Consider the following 23951-nt stretch of genomic DNA (forward strand, 5'->3'; position numbering starts at 1 on the left):
CGCTTTTGGAGCGTGTCACTTTACATTGCATCATAAACACAGTGTTTTTAGGACATGTATCAAGTTAAACGTAGTCTGTGTCCCATATGATGCACTATACACTTTGTACATACAATATACACTCTGCACTCAGCCATGCAGTGTATGAATTTTCAAAGTGTAATATTGTCCCAAATGGAACACTTAAATTTGTTTTACTACACAGAACCATTTGCCATTAAACAACTGACAGAAATGCATGCGGTGTTGCCACTAGCACTTTAGTGCGTTAGCGAAACTTATTTAGAAACTTGTATTACAAAAATCATAGATATTCATGCATTTTGGGATGACAATTAACTTACATTTGTTAGGTTCTGTCCTAACTAAAGTTGTACTATTTGCTACAGTCTCAATTATTAATAATTTCTTTGTCAGACCACAAGTGCTGAGTGTGTGAATTGTCCAACGTTCCACACTCAATTTTGATAGTTAAAGAAGTGCATCATCCATCTGAGCGTTGTCCCCCCCTAAAATATCATTAAAATATGTGTATTGTAAATAATATAATGATATATTCTTAAAATAATTGTTTAAGAAATAAAAGAATACAAATACAAACGGGGCAACAACAAAAAACCCCTTCAAAAATTGCTCTTGAGAATTGAGAAACCCCCCCCCCCCCAACATTTTGATGAAATTTTCGCCCCTGATCATCCGGGAACTAATAGTATACCTCTTTTGTTGCATTTTCAGTGTTTATATTACTATTCACACTACTTATACTACAAAATGACCAGGGTTGGGAAGGTTACTTTTGAGATGCATTCCACTACAGATTACAGAATACATGCTGTACAATGTAACATATTCCGTTAGATTACCTAAGGTCAGTTACATATTCTAAATACTTTGGATTACTTCTTCAGCACTGGTAGACATTTTCACTTATTTTTACCATAAAACCTGCCAGTACAGTAAGACAAAATACGTCAACCTCCATTCCCTGATAGAGGTAACGAGACGTTGTGTCGATCAGTTTACACTAGGGGTCGCCCTTGGGAGTCCCACACACCTCTGATCTTTGAGAAAAGTCCAATGAGAACTGGCGAGTGGAATTTGCTTGCCACTCCCCTGGGCAAACGGATATAAAAGGAACTGGAATACAAGCACTCATTCAGGTTTCGTACTGAGGAGCAGAGACTAGGTCCCGGCCATTTCAGTGGGTAGTTCAGTGTTGTGTCAGGAGGTACACAATGTCTCGTTCCCTCCATCAGGGAACGGAGGTTATGACAGTAACCGAGATGTTCCCCTTCTGTCACTCACTCGACTAGGAGTCCCTATAAAAACACCATGACTTTCTGAACTGTGTTACATGGACTGGTGGTGCGAGATGGGCAGCCTTCTGAGTGCCTCGTGGCTAGCGCACCAGGCCATCACGTAACCTCCCCCAGTGCTCTCACAGGCGTCAAACGGTCCCCTGCACCTCGGGGACAAGTCAACTGCCAAAAAAATAAGGACCGGCTGGGCAAAACAGATGAGGCCACATTCATGAGGTCCTTATTTTTTTTGGCAGCTCTACAGATGTCTGCAAATGAGGCACCATTGGTCAGAGCCCAGGAGGCTGCCACACTCCTGGTAGAGTGAGCATGTAGCCACGCAGGGGGTGGCACGTCCTGAGCATGATATGCCACAGCGATGACGTCAATGACCCTGTAGGAATGCATAGCCCGCAATAAGTCAGAAAACATTACTGACATGAATGATTAGCATGGGATTAAAATAAATGAGAAATTAATTGGGGTTACATTACCCCACATCCCCATATAAAATAATCACATCCAAATAGGGCAGAAGAGAACAAGGATGTTTTTTTTTTTAGTAGCCTACACCACGGCATTGTTTGTGCAGTTTTCAACTTTTGAACTTGAGCGATCGCACATGAGCATATATTTGAGCGGAGAGACAACTCGCTCCACTCCGCCCACATGCTCTGTTTGGTATGCACCGGTTGTTTGAAACATAGAAAAACACATCTCGTGACCCCTGTATTTGGTGTTGTGCTCCATCCAGCGGTGTTTGAATGCTACAAAAGAACGTGTACTCATCTTGTGCTGTCTGCTGTTGTTACTAAAGTGTGGTTTGCTCCTGTACAGCTGTGCTTTGCCCGTATAGCTAATGTTGTGCTTACTGCTCACTACAGTCTGGGCTCTTGAAAAACATGAAGATTGTACTTCAAGTGTAAATTGCTCCATAGGAATATTTCATGTTACAGTCTGGAGCAATGATTATTTGCATTAATTGGCATTTATTTTATATATAATTATTCACACTGGATTACCACGTTAATTATTTCTTTTTTTACGTGTTTTTAACCATGTCAACAAAAGTGTCAGTGATCAGCATGCTGTCAGATGTGAGACAAGTGATGTTTGGAGAAAACTTCAAGATAAATACAGTATTTTTATTAGGCGACTGTAAAAGTTAAGGGACGGGCAAGGAGGAGACGGGAACCGGCTGAACAATAAACGTAAGGTTTAATGTAAAACACAACAGACACATATGCAATGCAGCCACATGCATCTCTCTCAGTCAAACCAGCATCTGCTGCTTTAACACTGGACGTGCTCCATCACAGCCTGGCCACGCCCTCCTCCTCGTCAAACTCCTCCTCCACCTGAGTCAGGCCAGGGCACCACCGATCTGAATAACTCCCCCCCATCTCTGGGGGGAGGGGGGGCACTGCCCTTCTGGCTGTTCTGTCTGCCGGTGGCCCACCCTGCCACCAATGAACATGGGGGGAGAGGTGACGGGAGGAGTGAGGAGAGGGAAAGGGTGAGCAGAGAGAGAGAGAGAGAGGAGAGAGAGAAGAACTTGCTCGCCGGTTCCAAGATGCGCTGTCTCTCCTGCTGATCTGCTGATCAGCTGATTCAGCGGCGGCCATGCCTGACTCCTCATCACAGCATAATTTCCAATCAAGATGATGTTTTGCTAAATTCCACAAAAAGAAGTGTAAAATTATATTTTAGTTGTGTAATTAGGATACATAAAATGTTAGCTGTTAAATTAGCCCTAGCAAAACATAGGAGGTGGCCATCTTGTCTCAAAAACAATAAAACATTATTTTATATCACCATTGAAATTACACTGTGGTGTAAATTTTCATGATTTTTAGAAAAAGAAATTACAAAAATGGCATGAATCAAATGTGATGCATGTACATACACCATTGGACATTACTAGTTAACAAATATAAAATCATTGAGAATGTGAAAAAAAATATTACTCTAGAGTTCCACCATGCTAAAAGTGCCTGAAGTTAAAGATACACCAAGATATATGTAGATTCTAACCTAAAATATTGATGTTAAAGAAAAAGTTAATGAACATTGTGCTATGTCAACTATATTACTTGTAGACTGATGCCCGTCGTCACACAAGAGAATAGTGGTTTCTTGCTGAATCCTCTCACACTCCCTGGCTTAAGGCCTGATTCATTCGCCCTTAGCTCTGACATCCTGCGGCATGCCTGACTCCTCACCCCTATAACTCCCGCTTTGTTCTGCGGGATGCGACCCCATGACCTGCTGCTTCTCCTTACCTCCTCTCTCAGCCACACTTTCAGAATCTGCCAGCCCTCCGAATTCCTGTACGAGACTGAAACATGAGCCTGACCCAGTGAGCTCATCGACAGGCGTGGACTTACAAAATAACTCTGAGGAAAAAAAATAAAAAAAACACAAGAAAGAGAGTGCGCGAGAGATGGAATGTAGAAACAAAAGACAGGTTGGAAAGTGGAAGAGTCAGCTCCTGAAGAAGTTACATACAGTTAAATCTTCAGGAAACACAGAAGTATACACTTGTCAGTTGGACTCGCTGCCTCATTCTCAGGACTGACAGCATACATCTTACTTGGTAGCCTCTTCTTTAAAGTTGATGAGTTTTATTCCCTCCTGCTGGAATTGGTATCTAAAATATACGTAACTCCAGAAGGCTCCACTAGCCCCTCTGACATGCTCTGACAGAGACGCTCTGGTGGAAGTAAGTGGCTTTCGTTTAATGAACAACTGATAACATGGATAGAAAGAGAGGGAGAGGAAGACAGAAAGAGGGAGAATGCAAAAGTTTTTATGGTTTCTTTGATGCATTGAAAAGCATCTTCTCTGAATGTCTGAATTTCAAAACTAATTTTGCCAATTACAGAGTATGTCATGAAGATGAAAAGTTTAAATGTAAACAGTAATGGCAGGACTGTGTAATTAACAGCGAACTGATGCTGTGAGTGTGGACAGGCTTTTTAAAATCTAATTCATGGCAGTATAATTGGATTAACTTTAATGAATTATTTAGCCATCTTCATGTCTTTTTTTCCAGAACATTGACTGTTTTATACTGTACTGTTTTCTACCAGTTAGCACTTGTTTTCACACAAAATAAGTGTGAAGATGTGTGAACCTGCTTAAGTATGCATCTGCCACGTGATCTAGTTCGAATTTTGTATATGTATGTACAGTTCTAAAATATGTAGATTTTCTTACATTTAGACACTGAAACTTACAAAATCTAAGTACAGACTGAATCAAAAACACAAACTTTATGAATGAACAACTATTAGGTTTATAGAATATTTATGAAATTAATCTGTTGATTTTCCTCAATTTATAATAAATGAGATTTGTAATTTTTGATGTTTAACAGTATCACAGTAAACACATTTACCTCATTTTAACTTATCACGGATTCATTCTGTTATGTGTGATTTCTAGACTGGTTGGGACTATTTTGACAGCACACACTAGTAAATGAGTGAAACACAAATCTGTTACACTGTAACCAACAGAGTATCACTTTCTGTCTATTTCATAATTGTTGATCTTTCATGATAATGAAATTTAGCCATACATAGAGTGCAAATGCCTTTACTTTTATAAGTCCCATCTGGATTTCCTTAATAAATACTTTTTCCATTAAAAAGGTTTCCCCGTTATAAATGAGAGTCTCTCTATAGGATTGTGTCTGAGTATTTATCTCAGTCGACTGTGGCGTTCCCTCACAAAGGCTCTGCCACTCTCAGTTCTGATCAGTCATAAGAAGATTTGTAGAGATTTCTCTAAAGTTGTAAATAAGGACATTTTCACGTTTTAGATTCTGCCAATATGTAGATATTGTGCGTTTCGGTGTCTATCCAAACATAATAAAAGTGCATGTACACAAATGCCTATGAATACATGTGATACAGTTTCAAAAAGGCTGAGATTATACACAATGATGTAACAAGAGGAAGAGAGGGACTGAAGAAAGCTAGGAATAGATTTCTTTCATTTTGCTAATTTGGAAAATTACTGGTGTAACTGCTTTAAAGTAGGGCACCCATTTGGCTCATCAGGAAAAATGCAAGTGATTTAGTCTGGGGAATGCCATTCTCTCACATTTAGAGTTGCTGAGTTTGCAGGTTGGTCCAGAGTTCCCAAGATATTAAGCAATGTTTACATTATTTAAAACAATGACAAAAATATGAAAATATGGTTTTATTCTCTGACAAATGCTATTCATTAATTGCGTGTTCATTTATTAAATATTTTGGCTGCTCTGTTTATGCTGTCAGATACCAATGAGTGTGGTAATCTGAGCTCTGTTTTACCATGTTTATATCAATTCTGCAGAATACCACAGATTGTCCCATAAAATCAGTGCAGAAAATGAAAGGAGAACAAAAAGCAGAGGCTATTTTCACTGTAAGTGAAAGTGTAAAAATAAAAAAAGCATCTTCTTTGCGCTAGTGCAAATAGTGGCAGATAAACTTACACCCCTGTTTAAATATTAATATACAGTATAGTGGCATCACTGACACCCTACACCAACCCCTACCCTTAACCCTACCTTACAAAAATTAACCATGGTTTTACTACAGTAACCATAGTATCACCATGGCATTTTTTCTAGTAAAATCATATTAACAACTAAATTAAACATGGTTATTATTAACCACTATTAACAACATGCTACTGTAGTAACACCATGGTAAGTACATCCGAACTATATAGTTTCCACCAAAACACATGGTTAAAACAATATTACTACAGTTAAACCAAGGTTAATTTTATATGGATCAAATCCTTGCAAAGAATCTCTTTTATTTATTACTATAAGTAGGACATAGTAAATATTAAGAGTAGAGACATGAGAAAAAGTATGTCAAGGGGTGAGATTTGAACTCGGATCTCCAGCGTGACAACACATACACATACCGTCGTCACACCCAGAGCTACTACAGCTCCAGATGGTGGCACAGTTTGTCGTAAAATCCTGAGTTTCCAACTGACTATTGGCGAAATAGTCACTTAGTTATCCAATCTCTTAATCCACTAAATGTCTAACCCGTTAACCAGTTTAATGTTTCTGCCCATTTGCGAAAAATTCAAATATGCCCGCCTTCATTTGATCAGCAGTTGACCCCAGTTAAATCTGTCATGGCTGTCATGAGTTTGGTCTGAACAGTGGTGGGTGTTGTTAGTGAAAATAGCCTATGCAAACAAGATGGCTATTTGCACTTAGTGTAAATAGACACTACAAAAATAAATAAAAATCAGCAGATTCCATTTGGGCTTACATATTACCAACATGAATTTATCGTTAGTACTTTACATTAATGTTCCCTTTGTTAAGGGTTTATAACACGGTTCATTACTGACTTATAAGTCATTTACAAATGCATTATAAACAACTGATAATTTGATTTGCAGTTATAACACAATACTTGCCAAATAGTGAGGCATTTTACCCCACATTATAAATGCTTAATAATACCTATTCAACACTATTAACGAGTTGCTAACATTAAGCTGGTTCGCACATTGGACGAAAAGCGTCACGCTGCCTTTAGATCAAGTCACAGGTATCGCACAAAGATGCATCAATGTGGTTCAGTGCGGTTGGCAGTCCAACGTTGAGAACAGAAAACTGAACAGTTAGAAATGGAGGTTTACTATCTAATGTCTGTATATTTAGCCTAGGATATCCTTCATTTAAGCTGTCAAACCACAAAAAGACGTATTACTAAAAAACACTTTGTAGGCTATATGAAAGATACTTCTATACAATGTATCATCCAGTCATGGATAAAGGCAATGTCCTTTGATAATGATTTGGGTCTAATAGTTGTAGTTGGTCCGAGCAGTGACGGTGGTATGCATACATGCTTTTTTGAATTTGAGAATGAGCCGTGTCGTCCAGTGTGCAACCCCCTATAAGTTCCTATGTGCATGAAGTTTAGTATGGTTAAAAGACCTGAAAATTGTTTTTAGGTTACTAGATCTAGGCAAGTTGGGACACCACTTGGAGTTGCTTCATTCTTTGGGCATTAACGTGACAAAGAAAAGTAACAAAACAAGTGAGTAGACATACAGTACCTAGTATAAAAAAACAAAGTTGATTGTAGCAAAGTGACAGTCTCTCCTTTAAATCTCACTACAAAGGTCTATTTTTGCTATATTGTGACAAATCATGACTTAAGTGCGTTTTATGTTTTTTGATAAATATAAGTATGAATAAGTGTATTTAATAAGCATTTATAACATGTACAGTAAATTAAAATGCTCACAATTTGGCAAGTATTCCATGAAAGTTGCCTATTTTATTTATGTTGTTATAACCACATATTAATGATTTATAATACATTTGTAAATGACTTATTAGTCATTAACAAACCCATTTATAAACCCTTAACAAAGGGAATATTAATGTGAAGTGTTACCAGTATACCATATGTATTGTGAAGAATAAATGCACAGCTTCATCAGAAAACCTGTATGAAAATGTCATCAGCAGCATTTATTAAGTGACAGTCTACAAGTCCAAGCATTGTGCTTGACAAAAATGATTGTATATTAAATATTTTTTTTGGACGAATTAGAAAGTTCACTAATTCAGACTCTCTTTAATAGTATTTTCAGTGCTTTGACGTGGCAGAAACAGGTCAACTTCTTTGTTATCATCTTAATACGTATCTCAGCTATGGTGCTTTGCACGTCAGACTGCCGTTCAGCAGCTACTGCAGCCTGTGAGTCTCCTCGCATGTGTGGTCAGATCAGTGCGGGGAGTGCAGAACACAGTTCATGAATCAGATGTTTTGTGAAGCGGGACCTGGCCTGAAGGCACGGCTCACATATGCGGAGTGCAGAAGGCGATGTCACATCACAAAATGCCAGTACAAGCACAGGACTGTTCTAAAGAACCACCATAAATAGTCTTAGACTTCTAAGGGAGTGTCGCCCCCCCCCCCCCAAATACACCATTTAGATGTTAAGATGACCGCCGATCCCTCCCGCAAAAAAAGAAAAAAACAAACACGGTGGAAAGAGGGCTAATGTAATTAAGTTAAAGCGTGGGGTAGGGTATTCATTTAATTAAGTCAGCTATGCTTGCTCCTCAACAACCATCAATCATTACAACTGACAGGTCTTGTGCCGCTTGACTTGTTATTCCTCTTAATGCTGAACTATCACAAAAATGAGCTTTGTTTTAGAATACACAGCAGTTTGGCTGTATTTCTCATGTAATGGGAAATGAGGACAGCTGCTGTGTTATTTTTTATTTTTATTTTCCAAGAGAAGAGAGATTAGGATCATTACAAGAGGTACATTTGCATATTCCAAATGAATTTTGTAATACCACAGATCAGAGAGAGAAAACTAATTCAAACTATCAGAGGGTAATCATTACTCACATTAAAGTGAAAAGGGGAGGGTGGGGATTGGGCATTTTATTATATTACCAACTTCATCTGACTAAAAATTTGGAAAAGTTAACGCTTAGGAAGAAATTAAATGAAAAGGTATGGCTTCAGAGATCTTTAGAGAATATTAATTCTGATGATATTAAAGGTACTTCAGATTATTTTGTAATAATAATAATACTACTAATATAAAAATAAATAATGTATTATCAGTATTGATGCTGTTTTTTTTTTCTTGATTTCAATCAAAAACACTGGTGAGTCTCTCCAGGGTAATACATCTACATGAATAACACACAGTGGAGAAAACCCCCCAAAAAAATACATGCCTGCATGGTCGAAGACAGCGAGAGAAATTAGGGAAAATAGATGGAATGTCAGTTTCAGCTCGTCTCAAATATAATATAGCTGCTGATTCTTCCTCTCATATATGAGCTCTCAGTATTTTTTTCATCTGCTTCTGGAATTGGTGAAGACTCAGATATAGATGATAGAATGTTTTTGTATTTATTTGTATTTTTTATGTGAAGTCTGGGATTTTGTTCAGCAGGCAACAGAAAAATATTCTACTGTATACTGGCCTGCAAAGGCAAAACACATTAAATACACATTTCATATATTGACATAAATTGACATTGTAACAGTTGAGTTTATATCAGCTATGCTTATATTCAGAGAAAAAGGCAGAAACATGAATGGAGCAATCTTTTTGTTGTAAAGAATGATATGAGCGGCTAAGAGCGCCATTGAATTGCATGTGCTGTCTGCATTGTTTTAGCGTCCAATTCATTAAATTAATTATGCAAACAAGATAACAGTGTAAATGCACCCACAAAATTAGTGCTGAGAGCAATTTTCTGCAATCTTGCAGGTCGGATCTGAATGCTTGGTTGTGGAGGATGCAGCAGACGGCAACTATCTGACATACTTTACTGTTACTGTATAGTATCGCTTCACCACTGTGATCCAGGCACCTTAATGGCCTCTTTAAAACATGAAAGTGTGTTCAACTACACTTCTCACCTGGATATATATCAAGGTTATAATGCGTTGCATCACTCGGTCATCAATTCATGATTTACTACTGCCATGTTCACTGTAGAAAATGTACAAAAGCATCTGTTTTTAATAACATTCTGTTCACTGCCTGTTTTCGTGGGCTCTAATACCACAATGTTAATGTTATGATCTCTAAATATTTTACCATAATGCGTTATTTGATTTTTGATTACAGACTCACCTATATATACACACTTAATCAATGTGATTTGCTTCTGCGGTAGCTCACCTCATAGAAGTTGCCGGGGGTCGCATTGCTGTAATAATTTAAAAAGGGTCTAGAAGCTCCTAGATTGCCACTATGCATAATCTGTATATTGTACACTTAATATTATGCAAGTTTTAATTATAATCTGTGCTCTATGGTACGCTTGTTTAGGCCCTACATGTAAATAATAGATAGGGTATTTCACTCACAAAGAACACTTATAATGGAACAGTGTCTTATACAAAATATTATACTCACTTATTCACATTTCTATATTTTTTGACATAAAAAAACCTCTTTATAACTATCCAATTCTTGCTTCTGTTCTGTTGTTACTTGTGTTACAAATATGATTTTAATTAGATCAAAATTATAGCACTTAATTTTATTTTGAGTAGATGTGCATGTGCAAGCTTAGTACGTGCATCAGGCACAGATGTTCATTTGTTTTAAGCATTCTCTTCTACAGTACAGTGTGTCCTCACAAATGGCACTGGGAAGCCCGTGAATAATTTTGCTTGTTTCAATGAAATATCAGAACGAACCAATTAATTATACTTCACAGTGCTACAGAGGACGTTCTGGAAGAGTGTGCTTGGTTTGCGCGTCTCTGTGCACACTCAGTCAACTAAATGTACAGCTGCTCTCACAACAGCAGCTCTACACAATTGTATGATCTGAGTTATTGGGACATTTTAACCTGAACAAGTTTACTCCTAAAGAAATTAATAGTAATTTTGAAACATAGGTATACAGTCATGAGCAATAATCTGATATGAAGACTCTGGAAATATCAGTAATCATATAAAAGCTGTTTTATTGTGTAAATGTACATTTGTGAGCCTAAACAGAAAATTATTAGACTTCTGTTTTGTTTACCCATACAAAAATGAACCATGGTTTCACTACAGTAACTATAGTTTAACCATGGAACCTACTACAATATTATTGTAGTAAAATCATGTTTTCTGCCCCCAAAAAACATGGCTACTACAAAGTAAAACCATGGTTAACAGTTTTTTAATTACTTATTAACAAAATATTACACACAAACTTATAAGAAATGTCACCTTTATATATGTTGTTATTTTAGTGTGAATTTACTCCAGAAGCTGTTTCTCTGATTTTCTCTCATTACCTCTACAAGGCACTGATCCCTCCTGTTTGAATGAGACTTGTGACAGAGCAAGCGCTTGTCTGCTTGTGTCATTCATCATGCATGTTAAGATGAGTGGAAGAAGGAATAGTTCCCATCTTCCACAAATATTTGCTGATATGGCCTAAACCTTTTTATTTAACTTTGAAGCTTATGATTATTGTTCATGTATATGGTAAGCAAATAATATCCCAAGTTAAAAATTTTAATCAATATTTTTGTGTGAGGATCGATATTTTTGATACAACACCAGTATTGGAAGTATCAATTCTTTAGGATCCACTCATCCATATTATACCACATTGTGGGTGGTAAGTGAATCTTTGTGCAGAAATTGTGAACTCACAGCAATGTGACTTTAATTCCTGTTATTATCTCTCTCTCTCTTTTAAATCATGCCAAAGAGTCAATATATATGTTTTAGTGATTGTATGTGTATATTATGACAAAATGGGATAAGTTCCAGCTGAAGTTGGGTCTGGCTTATTCAACCTCTGTGGCTATCACCTGTGCACTCTGGGTTTCATTTTAACAGACCAAATTACAATACCACGCTCAGCTGTTGACCTGAACTTCGTAGGGTCCATAGGCAAGCTGATCCTCTCACCCCATTCTGTGCATTGGGTATAGTGTGCTTGGACACTGCCCTGAATGGAGGGTGTGGATGTGGGCCACTGCTGTTCTTGGCAACCTCTGATCATGCTGACCAGCGGGAGTGCTGGTGAAAGCAGGCATATTTCTTCTCAAACACGATGCACTCCACTGGTTCAGCTTGTATACTGTAGGTCTGCAGGTTTTGATGAGCCTTTAGAATTAAGTTGAAGGTAAAATCAGTGCATCTCTATCACCTAAGACCTTTTCTCTGCTAAAGCAGCTCTCTAATTAGGTGGTTCTCTGAATACGTATTCCTTTTGATTCCCTTTTCTATTCCTTTCGTCCTCAGTCTTGAAGGGAGAACATTTTTTATTCTCAACAACTGCTTCACGGGGAGGTTTTTTAGGGGCTAACAAAAAAACACACATTTTTCTGGAACAGAGCAGGCAGCTGTCGGAATAACAAATCTCATCAAAGGATACAGCGTGTCAAAGGAGGGCTATTCATATATTTTTGTTGTTAGTCTAATCCAAGACAAATAATCAAAGACAAGAGCTCGCATATTGAGGTAGATATTGTTTTGATCAAGGCTGAGAAAAAAGACCACCGCATACCCAAGATGTTGTTCTCACAAGGGCATATGGAGAATATTAAGGATTTTTTTGTAGATTTCTTTTTAACATTGACACTGAAACCCTTGTGAAACATGAGTCAAGATGACAGCAGCTTAAGGCCAGAGTATGTCTTCCCACACATTGTTTCTGATACAATTTATTTGTCTGTCACCTAATAAAACACATGCGCACAGCTCTCAGTGACCACATGTTGACCAGAATCAGCTGTTCACATACAACTGACTAGGTTGGGAGGTACACTTTGCGTTTTTCAAGTTGACTGACGCAACCAGAGACCACGGCACAGTTCCAGTGGAGATGTAGGAGAAGAAAACCACATGGAGATCAGATTACTTAGAAAGGACCGTCGCGTCCACGTCGTGGAATAGTATATCTGGTTCTGTCTGCTCATGGTCTTGGGTTGAAGTTGTAATAGATTTAGTTTTGGTTTCCACTTGTAGTGCAGACAGCCAGACATAACTTTATCCAGTTATGTCTGGGTTAAGCTCAGCATGACGAGGGTTGTGGGGCTGTAATGCTCATCACTGATGCCACCTGCAGTTTGAACAGAACCAAGTGACTGGCCTGCTTTCAGGACTAACTCCCGGGCAGTGGGACACTAATTGAAAACAAATTCAAGTTTAAGCACAGGCAGTTAACACAGCTTTGGTGAAATGTTCACATTGTGCAAACAGTGAAAAGTGCTGGTTTGATCCTTTACTTTTTGACTCGCATGTGTTAGAAGAGAATTTCAAATGGTAAATTGGATAAATCAGTGGTTTTTCTACTTTTTTAGGACAAGTACAACCACTGATCAAAACAGGACATCCAAGTTGTTTCAGCATTGAGAAAATTGACCTCTCTTTGAGTACAAGCATAAGGACAGTCAGTGAGTGACAAAATGCCATATTTTGATTCCTACCCTAAAATATTCTTGTAGTTAAGATCAATCAAGGGGCTGCAAGACCCTCATAGGTCTGTTGACTTTCCAGTAAATAATAAACACATAGAGATGGGTGATGCCACTTATTTTCTTTTCGATCCGATACCAACAATTTTCTTTTTCTTTTTTTTCTCGATTTCATGGGATAAATTGGGTAATTTAAAATATTATTTTTAGTCATAATTCAAGTATTTTTTTTTTTATATTTCGGTCACATAAAAATAATTTTGGTATAGTAAAGTCTTTGAGTTATGTTATCATGCTCCAAATTGAGAGCTGAATTTAGTGCAGCTCTCTTTCTGGAAATCAAACACTCAAACTCAAACATTTAGGGCAAACAGAAGGATATCTTCCTGATTCTTCATTCACCTCAGTTTGTTTTTTGTTTTTGTTTTTTTGCCTTTATCTCTTTTTAGCACACATAATAAAATTGTGATGTACAGACTAATAATTTCATCCATGCCAGCTTGCAGCTTAAGTATGGTTGGCATCTTACCTTTGCATACCCTGCAATGCAAAAATAAGAATATAGTTTTAGGTGTAGAAAGCAAGTTAAATTGTACATAAAATAGAATTTAGAAATAAAACATACCACCAATTAAATATAAAATGAACATATTTTAATAATTTTAATATTGAATTTCCAGAGTTGTGCCACGTACCACCTGCGGGGTGGACTGCACCACACTTTGAGAACCTCTGGACTAAGATCTTAAGCCTATTTAGATGAAAATGTGCCAAGATCAGTATCCCTTATGGTGTGGTCTGTCATTTTTCCTTGGTTTGTTTGCTTGAGAGTGAGGCCTGCTGTGAAGAAGCGTTGTGGCAGCGTTTGTTCAGCTGGGCAGTGGTAGGATTGCATAGCTTGGCTGTGATCCTCCTCGTGATGGCAGGCGCTCCTTTCAGGGTGAAGGCTTCGATTTCATATCCTCAGCACATTGCCTTGCAATTGTTTCCTACTGCAATCTATTGTGGCAAATTGAGAGATTCCACGAGCAGAGAGTCAGTTTGTGTTGGCTCTGTGCAACGCCGGTGGGTTTCAGTCGATGTGGCAACAGTCCAATCTCGTATTCCGTGTCATAGTGTCAGTTCCAAAAAGCTGTTACCACCTTTTTTTATACCCAAACAATATTAGGATGACAACGGCATAGAGCCAGTCCAATGTCTCTGGGGTGTATAGACTTACCAACACCATACTGCAACAACCAGCTTCAAAGAGTAGCACTACGTCTGGCGACCCAGGATAACATTGTTCTATCAGAGAGATTGTCCTGCAGACACCACGTGGAAACACTCGGATCAGAGTTACATTTTCAAAAATGTGTTCCTGCTGTGCCTGAATTTCAGAATGTGTTCTGTTCGAGCTTAATCTGATTTATAGGATGTGTTCTAAATTATAAACATTATATAGGTAAACATGTTTAGCTGTATAAGGCAAAGCATTTTATGGAAATTGAAATCTTCAACCATTGGCTTTTTTTGAAGAAGCATTACAAATATTCAATAGCTTCAACCTAGTCTCATTGAATATAACTACATGTTTGCAAACTGAGTTTTACGTATTATTTTCTACATTTCGCAGCAGATTCCTGGTAACAATTAACACTAGCGGTGCTACAACAACTGTGTGTTTTTTAACTTTCACACAAATCATGGGTACTATGGCTGTTTTTTACTTTATATACACTTGTGTTTTGCTCTATTACTCACAACCTGCTATGTTATTATAGCAAGTTTCATTTGAGAAACTGTACATTTTAACACTTGTATTACAGACCAACCTATATTTACACATTTATTCCAATATGATAAGCTTACCTGATAGAGTGTTGGACTTCGGACTTGGAGATAGAGCCTCAAGCCCAGCCAAGGATGCTCGAAACACAGTGAAAGTGAAGCAAAAGTGCCATGGAACAGGAACGAAATTACGTGATTGCTTCAGTAAATGTGCTTTTCATGCACATTTACTCATTAAAATATCCATCTAATATTTCCTTAAAAACCACATCTATTTACAACATCATTTCATTCACTTTTGGCGCCTCCTGCTGGACATTTCACTGTGAAAATGCAGTCAAACGTGTAATAAAGCATGTATTTTTGGTTTGGAAAAATGGTGCCATTTTCACTTAAATTTCATGAAATCAGACTGAATAGTTTTGTTAAAATGACAACAAATATTCTACAATATTGGAAATAGTGATACGAGTATTAGTAGTAGTGTATCCAGAGCTTTAACTTGTAGATTAGTCTGGTTCTCCTTCATTCTCCCAATGAGCAGTGGTTTTCCAATCAGATTGATTAGCTGAAAATCCAGAGCAATAGTGACATGATTGATTTTGGCTGTTTTTGACTTGGACCTCTAGACTAACTTCCAATAAAACGGACACTATAACACAAGCGTAAACTATTACTGTGGTCAAGTATTTTAGTTTTATAAACACATCATGCTAACTAAAAGAAATATAGAGAGTTCTGCTGCAGTAAAACAGTTTTATCACGGATCGCTCTCAGGAAGACCAGTTAATTTTTTATGAATAGTAATAAGATCACATGCTTCCGTTTTGAGTTTCCCTAACAACTTTGAGAGTGAAAAGTACTCAGAACCATGCTTTCTGATGCTTATTCATATCCCATATGTTGCAATGTCAAAAAGTCTTTGATGTTGTTTAAACTGCAGGGGGAAAATTGACTAACAGAAAAAGGGAAAATTGAAAAGAACCCATCCCACTCAAGTCTGTAAACAAACCGAGCGATCTGCCATGTGCGGATTAGACAAGCAGTCTGATACAGCTGAACATGCATCCTTAAAAACTGACTACATGCATTCAATCAAGATCTGCTCAAGTAAATGATATGAATCTCTGTTATTGCTTGTTGAAATTCTGTGTAGACATGTTTTCTTGAAACATAGCAACGGTGGCACACAATGAAGGCTGCAAATTAAGTCGTAAATTTGCATTTTGGACCCAGAAAATCAAGGCGCTTGACATTTTCCTTGAAATGAAGCAAACATCAGCACAGTGCACATTCTGAATCCCATTATAAATATGAACACATTTATACATACATTAATTGTACAATGAAAAGACTTATCTTTTGTGGAATCTTGTCAGTGGCACAAACAACATATGCTACCTTTATTCTCTGTTTACAGAGTGCATACTTTTTCTTTTTCTTTTTCTTCTGGAAAAGTATTATAATATAGTGTCTTATCTCTATAAAAAGTGGTAACCAGCAATTATTACCTTAAAGATCTATATGTCCACCGGACCTAACACTTAAAAATAGTTTTGTAACGTAATGGTAGGTTGAGTCAGACATGTCAAATAATTTTTTTGTCTTGAATCAAACTTGTTCATTTCATTAAAAAAAAAATAATAATTCTCAAACTAGAAGCTTAGTATACATACACGCCAAGTCCTGTGTTAGTGTGATTGGAGTTGTGTATCTATGCACAGAGAAGTCCACTGCAAATAAGAAGTGGTGTGGAGAATTTAAAGCTTATGAAATGTAAAAATGTCTACCCTTAACTCTACAGACACTACACAGGGGGCTTGTGTATATTGAGATTCTTGGTTGAGATATAACCAAAAGCTAAAAGAAATACTGTAAAAAAAAAAAAAAAAAAAAAAACTTAAGTGGCTTGTGGGGGAAGATGAGAAATAGTAAAGGAGAGCTTTTCAAGGGACATGCCAAAACGAGCCGCTCTAAGGGAATATGTCAGCACTAATGTTTGTAGGGAACAGAGTACCAGTGTTTTTGCGCACGCAGTGAACTAGCCTTTTGTACTGCGCTTTTGTGCTGTCATCTCTGAATTATAAAATACAAGGAAAATAAACTACAATGAAATAACACTGTTTCTAGCTTTTTGAAAAATAAATGCTGAAAACATAAAACAGAAAGATCCAAAAGCAAGAAAGAGGACCGTTATTGCCTCAAGTGCAAAATTTCATCCTCACAGTAAATGTTATGTATGCAGTTCTGGTAAAATGTGATTACTCATAACAATCATATGTCAGTTACAGTACCCTTAACCAGGGATACAAACATTCTAAGAAAACTGTACTCTGACAACAAGTAATTTGTTCACCTTTCACCAAAGCACACACCACATTTCCCCCTAAGGGACGGAATTAGTTAAATCTTGCTTTGCCATTCCAGAACCATGAAGTATATCATGTGATTTATGATGCCCCGTCACACGCTTTTCAAATGAAAATCTCTCAGCCTTTTCAAGAGAAATATGCACTGCAACCCCTGAAACTGTGGGCGTTACTGCTGCCAAGCCGCCAACCTATGTATAAACGTAATCTCAATCATTTCATTTTTATACCTCAATTGAGCATTATGCCCAAGCAACACAACAAAACCAAAATTGTTTCAAATTGTTATAAAATGTATAGCTTGGTTTTATGGGCTTTGTAAGATGCCAAATAGGTGATAGTGTACCTGATAACAGTAATTACCAATTTTTGTAAGGCAACAATAAAAACAATCAGGAATAACAATAAGATAAATAGAGACCATAGAGGTCTTCTGCAAAGGTCAAGAATTGATCCTGTAATTAAATTAACAAGCTAATACACACAACTTGAATGGTGTTCTTTAGAACAAAAGTGTAAACAGAATCCGAAGGTTAAACAGCTGCTATTTATTGCAATCTTAGCATGAATTAAGCATCCCTGTCAAATCTGTATATTGACATGCTGCTTCTGAAAATTCATGTACCCTGAAATGGACCCCATTCTGGCGAATTACTGACAACAACCATCCACATCAGACACATTTGCATAAATTAAAACATGTTCATCTTTCACTGTGGAGGCAAAGGTTCTAGTCCCATGTTGTGACAGCCAGAAATATTTGGGAGGGTGGGCCAAGAGAAATGATCTGTAAACTTATTTAATTTAGAATCATATATCAACTATATCTGGTTTTGATGAACAGGTCAGAAGTTTTTTTTAAATACAGGTATATATTTAATACAGTTCATAGAAGTCAATTCACATACATGACATTTGTTACAAATATGTTATTAGCCAGTGAAAATAAAGCGGTTGTAGCTGTTGCACGATACATAATGCTATCAAATGTATGCGTGTCTCATTGCCGCAACAGGTTTTATAATAAGAGTGATCTAGTTTTTTTTTATTTTATTTTTTTTAGCTGTGCTGACATCATCCCGCCCAACAGCCTCTGATATTAGCCGGTCATGGTTTGAGGCTAGTAAGCTTTTGGCTGTTGGTGGAACAGGGGCATAAGACAATTATTGGGAGGGCCTGAATGCCTAATGGGTAATGGCAGCCCAACCAGACCCTCCTTTGGCTATGCCAGTAGTCCCAATGGGAACCATCAAGTAATCACATTCACAAAAACATGGTGAACATGATTCTGAGGATGCATTTCTGCTCAAAATTTTTATTTTCACTCCACTGACAGTTAGGTTTGAGGTTGGAGTTTGGGTTAAGGCATATGTTTAAAAATATGCATTCTTTCGACTGTGTTTTATCATTTACAACATAAAATACAACTCACTTTTGGCGTCACCCTGTGGACATTTCACCTCATCAACACTTTGGTAATCACAGACCAAGTTCAGCAGCAGAACTTTTGGCCTACTGTCACCAAATTCACATTGAGATATGTTTAGTGTGTAATGGTTAGGACATTAAAGTGATAGTTCACACACACACACAAAAAAGTAATTCTTTCATCATTTACACTCCATAATGTTGTTGCAAACCTGACTGCCAAACATGAAAGGAGACATTAGAATGACAGTCTCAGTCACTATTTACTTTCATTATATATTTCAGATTCACATTTTTATTGGTTGATCTTCAAACATGACACATAACAAAGCAAAACATACATGTACAGAGTCAACCGTTATCCACCTTAAACCCCATTATTTCCCTTCCCCCCTCCCAATCCCGGAAACTCCTTTGTATGTGTAGCTACGTGTCTCTTTAAACCACTGGCTTAGAAGCTGGGCGCAGAGAGGCTGCTTTTGCCTCTGTCCACTAGTTTTGTTGACAAAATGACATCGTCGGTCATAGCCCGCTTTTTGACCAATGACGTTTGAGATTAGGTCCATGGGCGGGACTTAACATCCAGCTGTGAAACTGTAAAGGACTTCTGAGAAACTGAGTTCAATGTCTCACCTTTGATCATAGAACAAAGGGCCATTCGTCTCCACTGCCATTTTGATTGGGCAAGGACCTTCATATATATATATATATATATATATATATATATATATATATATATATATATATATATATATACACACACAAATAAAATAATAATCACACACATTTAAAACAATAAGTCTCTCTCTGCCCCATTTTTATCAAACAACTCCTGGTTGACTAGCATCAACCTACCCTCAAATGCCACAACACTGGCCATCTCTGTGCACCACTCCTGAATTGAGGGTGCTCTAGCCGACTTCCATCCCCTAAGGATGATCTATCTGTCAATCATAACACTGGCTAGGACCCAATTTTGTGGGTACTTATTCCCTATATTAATGACCACCCCATCACCTAAAATACAGAGTCTGGGGCAAAATGAAATTTGAGTCCCCCAAGACGTCACACATAAAACTCTGAACCCTCAACCAAAATTGGATCTTAACACACCACCAAAATACATGGGTTGTGTCCCCATCTTCTTTAAGACCAAGCCTATACAATCTGGGGGTCCAATAGAATCTATGTAAAATCTTAAATTGTATAAGGCACACCCTTGCATCTCTAGATGTAGATTTTATGTTTTTCACAATCCTAGCCCACACGCCCTCCTCCATTACAAAGTTTAAATCTTTCTCCCATAATCTCTTGATTAAAGTTGAAGCTCCGGCCCCCAGACTCTGAATTAGCAGGGAGTAATACACTACTGCTTTTGGAAAAGGTCATGAGGCATCAATCACTACTCCCAGAGTGTCTGCCGCTTTAGGGGTTTGTATGCTACTCCCAAAAATAGTACAAAGCAGGTGGCGCAGCTGTAAATACCCGTAGATTTGAGACCTGGGAATCCTAAAATGTTGAACGATATTTTCAAAGGATCTCAACACTCTACTATAATATAGGTCACCAAGCATATTAACCTCCATCGCAATCCACTCTGTACAGTAGAAAGGGGACTTATTAAAACATAACTTTGGGTTCAGCAATATGCTCGAAGCAACATTTAAATAAATGTCAGAATTAAACACTCTAGACACTTTTGTCCATACCACGTGCAAATGCGAGATAATGGGGTGTAACTTCTCCGGTTAGTTTGATAGAATGACTTTGCATTGGTGAAATGGGTTAAGAACCTGGGTGGGGCTCTCTCAGGTAGAAGCAACCAATGAGCCAAATGTCTGAGAATGAATGCATAACAATAAAACAAAATCTTGGGTAAGCCTAGTCCACCTTGGTCAATCGGCCTATGCAATTTTCTGAAATGTAATCTGGGACGTTTACCATTCCAAATGAATACCATCAAATTGCTTGAAGTAAAAGAAGGGAACATCTATAAGGAGAGATTGTAGCAGGTAGTTGAATTTTGGAATATAATTTATTTTAATAACATTTAACTTCCCAATCATAGACAAATGTAATGAAGCCCACCTGCCGACATCGCTCGAAAACCTTTTTTAATAAAGGGTCAAAATTTTATAAATCACACAAATTTGCTGGGAATAAAATACCCAAATACTTAATGTCCTGTTTCGGCCACTGGAAGGCACCCGGCTGAAAAGCCATTACGGTCAGAGCCAAAGCTTTGGATTTAGACCAATTAACTCTGTATTCTGGGAATGTAGAAAAAGGAATGAATAATTCTGTGGAAGCAAGTCATAGATCTAGTAGGGTCGGAGACCAATAATAAAATATCATCTGCGTAAAGCAAAAGCTTATGCACCACACCTCCTGCCACCACCCCTGGAACATCATCCTCCTTTCTTATCACAACTACTAATGGTTCCAGGGAAAGCAGAACAATAATGGGGAAATAAGATCTAACATTCAGTGACATGCAGCCGGAGCCTTGCCTGCAGGCTATTCCTTAATTACCTCGCCAAGCTCCTCCAAGGTTATCTCAGAATCAAGAGAATTATTTTGCTCATTCGTCAGTTTAGGAGGTTCTAATGATTCCACAAAGTTTCCAATATCCTCTTTAAAAGCATTATTAATATCAATGAGTAAATATTTCACCACCAGCAGATTTCACTGAGGGAATGGTAGAAAAAGACTCTCAGTTTTATATATCTAACCAGAAGTTTCCCTGCCTTGTCTTGCCCTGAAGAGCCAAAAAACTCCACCTTCCATGACAAAATAGTATTTTATCTGTATTTCAATTAGATCAATTCCCTGAGGCCATTAGACAACATTCAGCACTTCAGCTCTGCCTCTGCACTTTTAAAATTCCCTTGCAATTCCACAAGTTATTGCGCTTTGGATTTTTGGTGAATGAGGCATACTGTATGATCCGGCCCCTAAGAACCACCTCAAGTGTCTCCCAACCCACACCGACAGAGGATACTGAGGACAAGTTGGTCTCCATATAGACATTGATTTCAGCCTTTAGCATTTGTTAGAATTTAGGATTTTGCAAAAGGGATACATTAAAGCGCCAACTATATGATTTAATTTTCACCGTATTTGGCAACACCTCTAAATGCACTAGGGCATGATCTGAGACTAAAATGTTTCCAATTGAGCAATCAACAACAGATGAAATGAGAGACTTAGCTATAAAAAAAAATACATTCTAGAGTAAATCTTATGGACTGATGAAAAAATGTATAGTCCGTACCAGATGTGTTCAAAAGTCTCCAAATATCTGTAAGACCAAGATTTTTACACATTCTGTGAAGTGTCCATGTTGCCCTAGGGGGCTTACACACTTGTGCTTCACTATGATCAATCATAGAAAAAGTCCATAAAAATATTAAAGTCTCCTCCCATTATTATATCATGAGGGGTGTCAGCGGCTTGCAACATCTCTTCAAGATCTATAAAAAAGCACTGATCATCAATGTTAGGTGCATAAATATTAGCCAAAATATGACTTTGTCCCTGAATTTCAGCTAAAACAATAATGAATCTTCATAATTTATCTTTACTCTATTTGAGTCATTTGAATTGTAGATGCTTACTTGCTCATTGCTAATTCCCCTGCTCTTACTCGAGCCAGCACTATAAAAAAATGCCCACCCCATATCTTCCCAAATTTTCAGCTTCCTGCAGAGAAAGATGCATTTCTTGAAGAAACACTATATCATATTTCTTATGCTTAAGAAGAGAAATAACCTTCCTTCTTTTTATGGGGTGCCCCAACCATCCACATTCCACGTGGAGAGAGACAATCAACTCATATTAACAATTTGACATTTTGACATATAAGAAAAAATAGATTTTGTCTCAAAAACAAAATTACCACATTCCAACATTAGTGCAACCATCAAAATCCAAACATCCCCCAGAACAAAAAAAAAAAAACAACAAAAAACCTGCACTCTAACCCTGTGCACAACAGCGCCAACACTCTAAACACAAGCAGTCCATGCACGCCTACGAAAACCCCCAGGACAGCCTTGCCGTCGGATCGCTCAAGTCCGTTGTTTCTATACAAATTGTGGGAGACAGAATTACACAGAAAAAGATAATCTGGCATCATAAGCTCCACCACTGAGTGTTCTTAAACTCATTAATGAGTCTTGTTAAATTCACTGCAGAGTTTTGCTCTGTGCTCTAATGTAACATGCAGCGCAGTGGTTTCATCAAAATCAATCGGACGGCTGGATAAAAAAAGATTCACAGGTCATCCAGTTAAGGAGTTGACTCACCTGATGGGTCATTTGCCAGATACAGTCTATGAACATCACAAGGAGAAGAGAGCACTCAAGAGTTTGCATGATTCCTCTCTTCATGTCACACATGCTAACAGCATGTTTTGTTTCTAATGAATTTGAAAGGTGACTGATGCTAACATTCTGCATCTCATTTTGTACTCCAGGAAAGAAAAGGTCATACCAGTTTGGAATAACATGGGGGTGAGTATATGGTTATTTTGGTTGAATATCCCTTTAAGCCCCTCTGTCAAAGCTCCTCTGTATAGTACATCATTTTAGTGTCCGAGCATTTGTTTTTGTTGAGAACTGCTAAGTAATTAGAGTGTGTGTACAGTATGTGTGTGCAGTGGATAGGGTGTTGTTAATACGGTGGTATTGGACTCTAGACAGTATTGTGCTATTAAAGCAATTATCTCCCTAGTGCTGAACCAAACTCTGCGTGGACCATCAGCCTGCATCCAAGTCAAGACAGCTCACCTCTGCAAAGGTCAGAGTGTGTTGGCCAGAGAGTAATTGTGCAATTGGCCTTTCTGCTGCATGAGTGGTACTGTTAACTATGCTGTGCAGAAAAAAAATGGCTGCATTGACAAGACCAAAAGGACATAATTGCTTGGAAGTGAAAGAGTGTGTATATATGTGTGAAGGGACTAGGGAAAGAGCTACCTGACACTGTCCCATTTGTAATTATATGCTGTCAAAAAGGCTTTTATTTTCGCCAAAACTTAGCAAAAGAGATTAGCCTGTTAAGACTAGTGTGGGATTGTTTTCTCTAGCTGAAAGCCGTGGCTAACCAGCAGCCAAGACAAACCAAGCTGAA

General features: G+C 37.8%; 1 protein-coding gene across 1 annotated transcript in view; it reads left to right on the top strand.

Annotated features, from left to right (window-relative positions):
* The first annotated feature begins 3876 nt into the window (after nt 1–3876).
* The window catches only part of LOC127622221 (leucine-rich repeat transmembrane protein FLRT2-like), a 40303-nt gene continuing 20228 nt past the window's right edge, over nt 3877–23951 (top strand). Inside the window, exon 1 of the mRNA XM_052096241.1 lies at nt 3877–4020. The gene's annotated coding sequence lies outside the window, so the exon portion shown is untranslated. The remainder of the gene's footprint in view (nt 4021–23951) is intronic.

This window comes from Xyrauchen texanus, chromosome 28, assembly GCF_025860055.1.
Source record: "Xyrauchen texanus isolate HMW12.3.18 chromosome 28, RBS_HiC_50CHRs, whole genome shotgun sequence".
In the NCBI taxonomy this organism is placed as follows: Eukaryota; Metazoa; Chordata; class Actinopteri; order Cypriniformes; family Catostomidae; genus Xyrauchen; species Xyrauchen texanus.